General features: G+C 44.7%; 1 protein-coding gene across 1 annotated transcript in view; it reads left to right on the top strand.

Moving 5' to 3' along the window:
• Window positions 1-9,185, top strand: part of LOC111952546 (ATP-sensitive inward rectifier potassium channel 10-like) — a 42,123-nt gene that overhangs the window by 24,670 nt on the left and 8,268 nt on the right. The window lies entirely within an intron of this gene.

The following is a 9,185-nucleotide window of genomic DNA, read 5'->3' as shown; positions in this document are numbered from 1 at the left end:
TACCAGCTCTGTCAGGAGGAATGGCCAAAATTCACCAACCAAAGCTTGTGGAAGGCTACCTGAAACGTTTGACCCAAGTTAAACAATTTAAAGGCAATGCTACCAAATACTAATTGAGTGTATGTAAACTTCTGACCCACTGGGAATGTGATGATAGAAATAAAAGCTGAGATAAATCATTCTCTCTACTATTATTCTGACATTTTACATTATTAAAATAAAGTGGTGAGCCTAACTGACCTAAAACAGGGAATTTTTACTAGGATTAATGTCAGGAATTGTGAAAAACTGAGTTGAAATGGACACTGCTCATAAAAATAAAGGGAACACTTAAACAACACAATGTAACTCCAAGTCAACACACTTCTGTGAAATCAAAACTGTCCACTTAGGAAGCACAACTGATTGACAATAAATTTCACATGCTGTTGTGCAAATGGAATAGACAACAGGTGGAAATTATAGGCAATTAGCAAGACACCCCCAATAAAGGAGTGGTTATGCAGGTTGTGACCACAGACCACTTCTCAGTTCCTATGCTTCCTGGCTGATGTTTTGGTCACTTTTGAATGCTGGCGGTGCTTTCACTCTAGTGGTAGCATGAGACGGAGTCTACAACCCACACAAGTGGCTCAGGTAGTGCAGCTCATCCAGATGGCACATCAATGCAAGCTGTGGCAAGAAGGTTTGCTGTGTCCATCAGCGTAGTGTCCAGAGCATGGAGGCGCTACCAGGAGACAGGCCAGTACATCAGGAGACGTGGAGGAGGCCGTAGGAGGGCAACAACCCAGCAGCAGGACCGCTACCTCCGCCTTTGAGCAGGAGGAGCACTGCCAGAGCCCTGCAAAATGACCTCCAGCAGGCCAACAATGTGCATGTGTCTGCTCAAACGGTCAGAAACAGACTCCATGAGGGTCCGACATACACAGGTGGGGGTTGTGCTTACAGCCCAACACCTGCAGGACGTTTGGCATTTCCAGAGAACACCAAGATTGGCAAATTCGCCACTGGCGCCCTGTGCTCTTCACAGATGAAAGCAGGTTCACACTGAGCACGTGGACAGACGTGACAGAGTCTGGAGACGCCGTGGAGAACGTTCTGCTGCCTGCAACATCCTCCAGCATGACCGGTTTGGTGGTGGGTCAGTCATGGTGTGGGTGGCATTCTTTGGGGGCGCACAGCCCTCCATGTGCTCGCCAGAGGTAGCCTGACTGCCATTAGGTACCGAGATGAGATCCTCAGACCCCTGTGAGACCATATGCTGGTGCGGTTGGCCCTGGGTTCCTCCTAATGCAAGACAATGCTAGACCTCATGTGGCTGGAGTGTGTCAGCAGTTCCTGCAAGAAGAAGGCATTGATGCTATGGACTGGCCCGCCCGTTCCCCAGACCTGAATCCAATTGAGCACATCTGGGACATCATGTCTCGCTCCATCCACCAACGCCACGTTGCACCACAGACTGTCCAGGAGTTGGCGGATGCTTTAGTCCAGGTCTGGGAGGAGATGCCTCAGGAGACCATCCGCCACCTCATCAGGAGCATGCCAGGCGTTGTAGGGAGGTCATACAGGCACTGGGAGGCCACACACACTACTGAGCCTCATTTTGACTTGTTTTAAGGACATTACATCAAAGTTGGATCAGCCTGTAGTGTGGTTTTCCACTTTAATTTTGAGTGTGACTCCAAATCCAGACCTCCATGGGTTGATAAATTTGATTTCCATTGATACTTTTTGTGTGATTTTGTTGTCAGCACATTCAACTATGTAAAGAAAAAGTATTTAATAAGAATATTTCATTGTTCAGATCTAGGATGTGTTATTTTAGTGTTCCCTTTATTTTTTTGAGCAGTGTATTTGGCTAAGGTGTATGTAAACTTACAACTTCATCTGTATGTCAGTCAGATGGCTAGCTGCCGGCAAAGACTCTGGCTAGTATTACTTAGCTAGCTAGAAGGATGAAGTAAGAAGCTAACTTGAACCAGAGCCTGCCTCAGCAGGGTAAATAAATTGGTTACTAAGTTCTCATAATACTTTGCATAACAAAGTAGGCTACTGAGACGGACAGTGATGTGGTGAGGCTGAGGCAGGCTGCAATGCAAGCAGGAGGAAGCAGAGAAAGAGGTTAGTACAGTGGTTCCCAAACTGGGGTCGGTGGCCCATGTGGGGTCCCTGAGAAAATCTGTACGAATCTTATCAAACAAGTTAGAAACAAAAAAAAGGATGATGTGTTTCAATATGAACATCTCCACATGGCCTATCTTCAAATCAAAATCAAATCAAAGTTTATTTGTCACGTGTGCCGAATACAACCGGTGTAGACCTTACAGTGAAATGCTTACTACAGGCTCTAACCAATTGTGTGTATGTGTGTGTGTGTGTGTGTGTGTGTGTGTGTGTGTGTGTGTGTGTGAGGTGTGTGTGTGTGTGTGATGTGTGATGTGTGATGTAGTGCGTAAAGAAAGAAGAAACAAGCAGGTAAATATAAAAAGGGGGGGCACACACATTGCAAATAATGTCCGGGTACCATTTGTTTATCTGTTCAGGAGTCTAATGGCTGGGGGTAGAAACTGTTGAGAAGCCTTTTTGTCCTAGACTTGGAACTCCGGTACCACTTGCCATGCGGTAGTAGAGAGAACATAACTATAATGAGGCTATATACAAGGGGTACCAGTACAGTGTCAATGTGCTGGGGTATGGGGTAGTTGAGGTAATTAATGTAATATGAACATGTAGGTAGAGGCAAAGTGACACTGCATAGATAATAAACAGAAAGTAGCAGCAGTGTGTGTTGTGTGTGTTGTGTGTGTGTGTGTGTGTGTGTGTGTGTGTGTGTGTGTGTGTGTGTGTGTGTGTGTGTGTGTGTGTGTGTGTGTGTGTGTGTGTGTGTGTGTGTGTGTGTGTGGTATACGTGGGTGTGTGGTTAGAGTACAGTGAGTGTACATCGAGCCTGTGCAAGAGAGACAGTGCAAATTAAATTATTAGATACGATATTTTGAGGTCTTGGCTGATTTCTTTAGATTTTCCCATGATGTCAAGCAAAGAGGCACTGAGTTTGAAGGTAGGCCTTGAAATACATCCACAGGTACACCTCCAATTGACTCAGGCTAATTGACATAATTTATCAGAACCTTCTAAAGCCATGACATCATTTTCTAGAATTTTCCAAGCTGTTTAAAGGCACAGTCAACTTAGTGTATATAAACTTCTGATCCACTGGAATTGTGATACAGTGAATTATAAGTGAAATAATCTGTCTGTAAACAATTGTTGGAAAAAATTACTTGTGTCATGCACAAAGTAGATGTCCTAACCGACTTGCCAAAACTATAGTTTGTTAACAAGAACTTTGTGGAGTGGTTAAAAACAAGTTTTAATGACTCCAACCTAAGTGTATGCAAACTTCAAACTTCAACTGTATAAATTGTGCACTCATTCTCCGAGAGTTGTTTTTTGTTTGTTTGGGGGAATTGGAAACACCGTCAGCAGCGTCTCAAGTTTTGCCTACCTCTCTAGTGAAACGGCTCCGAGCTGGGGAATTTTTTTTCACTTCTCAGGCCCTCAGGCCTTTTGCCTGTGCCAAGAGAGGGCGGAGTTAGCCGTTTGAGAGAGTGGTGTTATGGTGTTGGCCCTTACCCTGCCGGCGTAGGAACTGGGGCAGGTTCTGAAGAAATAGCTCCTCTGACTAACTAGACTGTCTACCCCATACCATGCATTGTGTACTGTATGTATGTATGTATGTATGTATGTATGTATGTATGTATGTATGTATGTATGTATGTATGTATGTATGTATGTATGTATGTATGTATGTGATGACCTGCAAGGCTCTACAGTGCGTTCGGTTCAGTACATCACTGGGACTGAGATCTCTGCCATCCAGGACCTCTATACCAGGCTGTGTCAGAAGAAGGCCCTAAAAATTGTCATAGAATTCCAGCCACCAATGTCATAGACTGTTCTCTCTGCAACCCATGCGGCAAGCAGTACCAGAGCGCCAAGTCTGGGGGAAAAAGGCTCCTTACAGCTTCTACCCCCACAAGCCATAAGACTGCTGAACAGTTACTCAAAGGTCTACCAGGACTATTTTCATTCCCCTTATTTTATTCTTATCTACTATAATTTAATTTGCACTGTCTCTCTTGCACAGGCTCGATGTACACTCACTGTACTCTAACCACACACCCACGTATACCACACACACACACACACCACACACACACACACACCACACACACACACACACACACACACACACACACACACCACACACACACACACACACACACACACCACACACACACACACACACACACACACACACACAACACACACTGCTGCTACTTTCTGTTTATTATCTATGCAGTGTCACTTTGCCTCTACCTACATGTTCATATTACATTAATTACCTCAACTACCCCATACCCAGCACATTGACACTGTACTGGTACCCCTTGTAATATGCCTCATTATAGTTATAGTTCTCTCTACTACCGCATGGCAAGTGGTACCGGAGTTCCAAGTCTAGGACAAAAAGGCTTCTCAACAGTTTCTACCCCCAGCCATTAGACTCCTGAACAGATAAACAAATGGTTACCCGGACTATTTGCAATGTGTGCCCCCCCCCCCCCCCAACCCTTCATCAACGCTGCTGCTACTCTCTGTTTATCTTATATGCATAGCCACTTTAACTATACATTTATGTACATACTACCTCAATTGGCCCGACCAACCAGTGCTCCAGCACATTGGCTAACCAGGCTATCTTCATTGTGTCCCACCACCCGCCAACCCCTCTTTTACGCTAATGCTGCTCTCTGTTCATCATATTGTATAGTCACTTTAACCATATCTACATGTACATACTACCTCAATCAGCCTGACTAACCGGTGTCTGTATATAGCCTTGCTACTCTTATTTTCAAATGTCTTTTTTACTGTTGTTTTCTTTCTTTACACACACACACACACACCACACACACCACACACACACACACACACACACACACACACACACACACACCACACACACACACACACACACACACACACACACACACCACACAACACACACACACACACACACACACACACACACACACACACACACACAATTGGTTAGAGCCTGTAAGTAAGCATTTCACTGTAAGGTCTACACCGGTTGTATTCGGCACACGTGACAAATAAACTTTGATTTGATTTTGATTTGAAGATAGGCCATGTGGAGATGTTCATATTGAAACACATCATCCTTTTTTTTGTTTCTAACTTGTTTGATAAGATTCGTACAGATTTTCTCAGGGACCCCACATGGGCCACCGACCCCAAGTTTGGGAACCACTGTACTAACCTCTTTCTCTGCTTCCTCCTGCTTGCATTGCAGCCTGCCTCAGCCTCACCACATCACTGTCCGTCTCAGTAGCCTACTTTGTTATGCAAAGTAATTATGAGAACTTAGTAACCAATTTATTTACCCTGCTGAGGCAGGCTCTGGTTCAAGTTAGCTTCTTACTTCATCCTTCTAGCTAGCTAAGTAATACTAGCCAGAGTCTTTGCCGGCAGCTAGCCATCTGACTGACATACAGATGAGTTGTAAGTTTACATACACCTTAGCCAAATACACTGCTCAAAAAAATAAAGGGACCACTAAAATAACACATCCTAGATCTGAACGAATGAAATATTCTTATTAAATACTTTTTCTTTACATAGTTGAATGTGCTGACAACAAAAATCACACAAAAAGTATCAATGGAAATCAAATTTATCAACCCATGGAGGTCTGGATTTGGAGTCACACTCAAATTAAAGTGGAAAACCACACTACAGGCTGATCCAACTTTGATGTAATGTCCTTAAAACAAGTCAAAATGAGGCTCAGTAGTGTGTGTGGCCCTCCACGTGCCTGTATGACCTCCCTACAACGCCTGGGCATGCTCCTGATGAGGTGGCGGATGGTCTCCTGAGGCATCTCCTCCCAGACCTGGACTAAAGCATCCGCCAACTCCTGGACAGTCTGTGGTGCAACGTGGCGTTGGTGGATGGAGCGAGACATGATGTCCCAGATGTGCTCAATTGGATTCAGGTCTGGGGAACGGGCGGGCCAGTCCATAGCATCAATGCCTTCTTCTTGCAGGAACGGCTGACACACTCCAGCACAATGAGGTCTAGCATTGTCTTGCATTAGGAGGAACCCAGGGCCAACCGCACCAGCATATGGTCTCACAAGGGGTCTGAGGATCTCATCTCGGTACCTAATGGCAGTCAGGCTACCTCTGGCGAGCACATGGAGGGCTGTGCGGCCCCCCAAAGAAATGCCACCCCACACCATGACTGACCACCCAAAACGGTCATGCTGGAGGATGTTGCAGGCAGCAGAACGTTCTCCACGGCGTCTCAGACTCTGTCACGTCTGTCACATGTGCTCAGTGTGAACCTGCTTTCATCTGTGAAGAGCACAGGGCGCCGTGGCGAATTTGCCAATCTTGGTGTTCTCTGGAAAATGCCAAACGTCCTGCACGGTGTTGGGCTGTTAGCACAACCCCCACCTGTGTATGTCGGACCCTCATGGAGTCTGTTTCTGACCGTTTGAGCAGACACATGCACATTTGTGGGCTGCTGGAGGTCATTTTGCAGGGCTCTGGCAGTGCTCCTCCTGCTCAAAGGCGGAGGTAGCGGTCCTGCTGCTGGGTTGTTGCCCTCCTACGGCCTCCTCCACGTCTCCTGATGTACTGGCCTGTCTCCTGGTAGCGCCTCCATGCTCTGGACACTACGCTGATGGACACAGCAAACCTTCTTGCCACAGCTTGCATTGATGTGCCATCCTGGATGAGCTGCACTACCTGAGCCACTTGTGTGGGTTGTAGACTCCGTCTCATCTACCACTAGAGTGAAAGCACCGCCAGCATTCAAAAGTGACCAAAACATCAGCCAGGAAGCATAGGAACTGAGAAGTGGTCTGTGGTCACAACCTGCATAACCACTCCTTTATTGGGGGTGTCTTGCTAATTGCCTATAATTTCCACCTGTTGTCTATTCCATTTGCACAACAGCATGTGAAATTTATTGTCATCAGTGTTGCTTCCTAAGTGGACAGTTTGATTCACAAGAAGTGTGATTGACTTGGAGTTACATTGTGTTGTTAAGTGTTCCCTTTATTTTTATGAGCAGTGTACATTTCAACTCAGTTTTTCACAATTCCTGACATTTATCCTAGTAAAAATTCCCTGTTTTAGGTCAGTTAGGCTCACCACTTTATTTTAATAATGTAAAATGTCAGAATAATAGTAGAGAGAATGATTTATCTCAGCTTTTATTTCTATCATCACATTCCCAGTGGGTCAGAAGTTTACATACACTCATTAGTATTTGGTAGCATTGTCTTTAAATTGTTTAACTTGGGTCAAACGTTTCAGGTAGCCTTCCACAAGCTTTGGTTGGTGAATTTTGGCCCATTCCTCCTGACAGAGCTGGTGTAACTGAATCAGGTTTGTAGGCCTCCTTGCTCGCACATGCTTTTTCACTTCTGCCACAAATTTTCTATATGATTAAGGTCAGGGCTTTGTGGCCACTCCAATACCTTGACTTGTTGTCCTTAAGCCGTTTTGCCACAACTTTGGAAGTTTGCTTGGGGTCATTGTCCATTTGGAAGATCCATTTGCGACCAAGCATTAAATTCCTGACTGATGTCTTGAGATATTGCTTCAATATATCCACATAATTGTCCTTCCTCATGATGCCATCTATTTTGTGAAGTGCACCAGTCCCTCCTGCAGCAAAGCACCCCACAACATGATGCTGCCACCCCCGTGCTTCATGGTTGGGATGGTGTTCTTCAGATTGCAAGCGTCCCCCTTTTTCCTCCAAAACATAACAATGGTCATTATGGCCAAACAGTTCTATTTTTGTTTCATCATACCAGAGGACATTCTCCAAAAAGTACGATCTTTTCCCCCATGTGCAGTTGCAAACCGTAGTCTGGCTTTTTTATTGCGGTTTTGGAGCAGTGGCTTCTTCCTTGCTGAGCGGCCTTTCAAGTTATGTCGATATAGGACTCATTTTACTGTGGATATAGATACTTTTGTACCTGTTTCCTCAGCATCTTCAGAAGGTCCTTTGCTGTTCTTCTGGGAATAATTTTCACTTTTCGTACCGAAGTACATTCATCTCTAGGAGACAGAACGCGTCTCCTTCCTGAGGGTCGTATGGCGGCTGCGTGGTCCCATGGTGTTTATACTTGCGTACTGTTTGTACAGATGAACGTGGTACCGTCAGGCATTTGGAAATTGCTCCCAAGGATGAACCAGACTTGTGGAGGTCTACAATTTTGAGGTCTTGGCTGATTTCTTTAGATTTTCCCATGATGTCAGCAAAGAGGCACTGAGTTTGAAGGTAGGCCTTGAAATACATCCACAGGTACACCTCCAATTGACTCAGGCTAATTGACATAATTTATCAGAACCTTCTAAAGCCATGACATCATTTTCTAGAATTTTCCAAGCTGTTTAAAGGCACAGTCAACTTAGTGTATATAAACTTCTGATCCACTGGAATTGTGATACAGTGAATTATAAGTGAAATAATCTGTCTGTAAACAATTGTTGGAAAAAATTACTTGTGTCATGCACAAAGTAGATGTCCTAACCGACTTGCCAAAACTATAGTTTGTTAACAAGAACTTTGTGGAGTGGTTAAAAACAAGTTTTAATGACTCCAACCTAAGTGTATGCAAACTTCAAACTTCACTGTATAAATTGTGCACTCATTCTCCGAGAGTTGTTTTTTGTTTGTTTGGGGGAATTGGAAACACCGTCAGCAGCGTCTCAAGTTTTGCCTACCTCTCTAGTGAAACGGCTCCGAGCTGGGGAATTTTTTTTCACTTCTAGGCCCTCAGGCCTTTTGCCTGTGCCAAGAGAGGGCGGAGTTAGCCGTTTGAGAGAGTGGTGTTATGGTGTTGGCCCTTACCCTGCCGGCGTAGGAACTGGGGCAGGTTCTGAAGAAATAGCTCCTCTGACTAACTAGACTGTCTACCCCATACCATGCATTGTGTACTGTATGTATGTATGTATGTATGTATGTATGTATGTATGTATGTATGTATGTATGTATGTATGTATGTATGTATGTATGTATGTATGTATGTATGTATGTATGTATGCATGTATGCATGCGTGCTTGCCACAGAAGGT

This window comes from Salvelinus sp. IW2-2015, linkage group LG3 (assembly GCF_002910315.2).
Source record: "Salvelinus sp. IW2-2015 linkage group LG3, ASM291031v2, whole genome shotgun sequence".
Classification (NCBI taxonomy): domain Eukaryota; kingdom Metazoa; phylum Chordata; class Actinopteri; order Salmoniformes; family Salmonidae; genus Salvelinus; species Salvelinus sp. IW2-2015.
The sequence above is the reverse complement of the archived record's forward strand: the minus strand, read 5'-3'. Positions and strand labels throughout refer to the sequence as shown.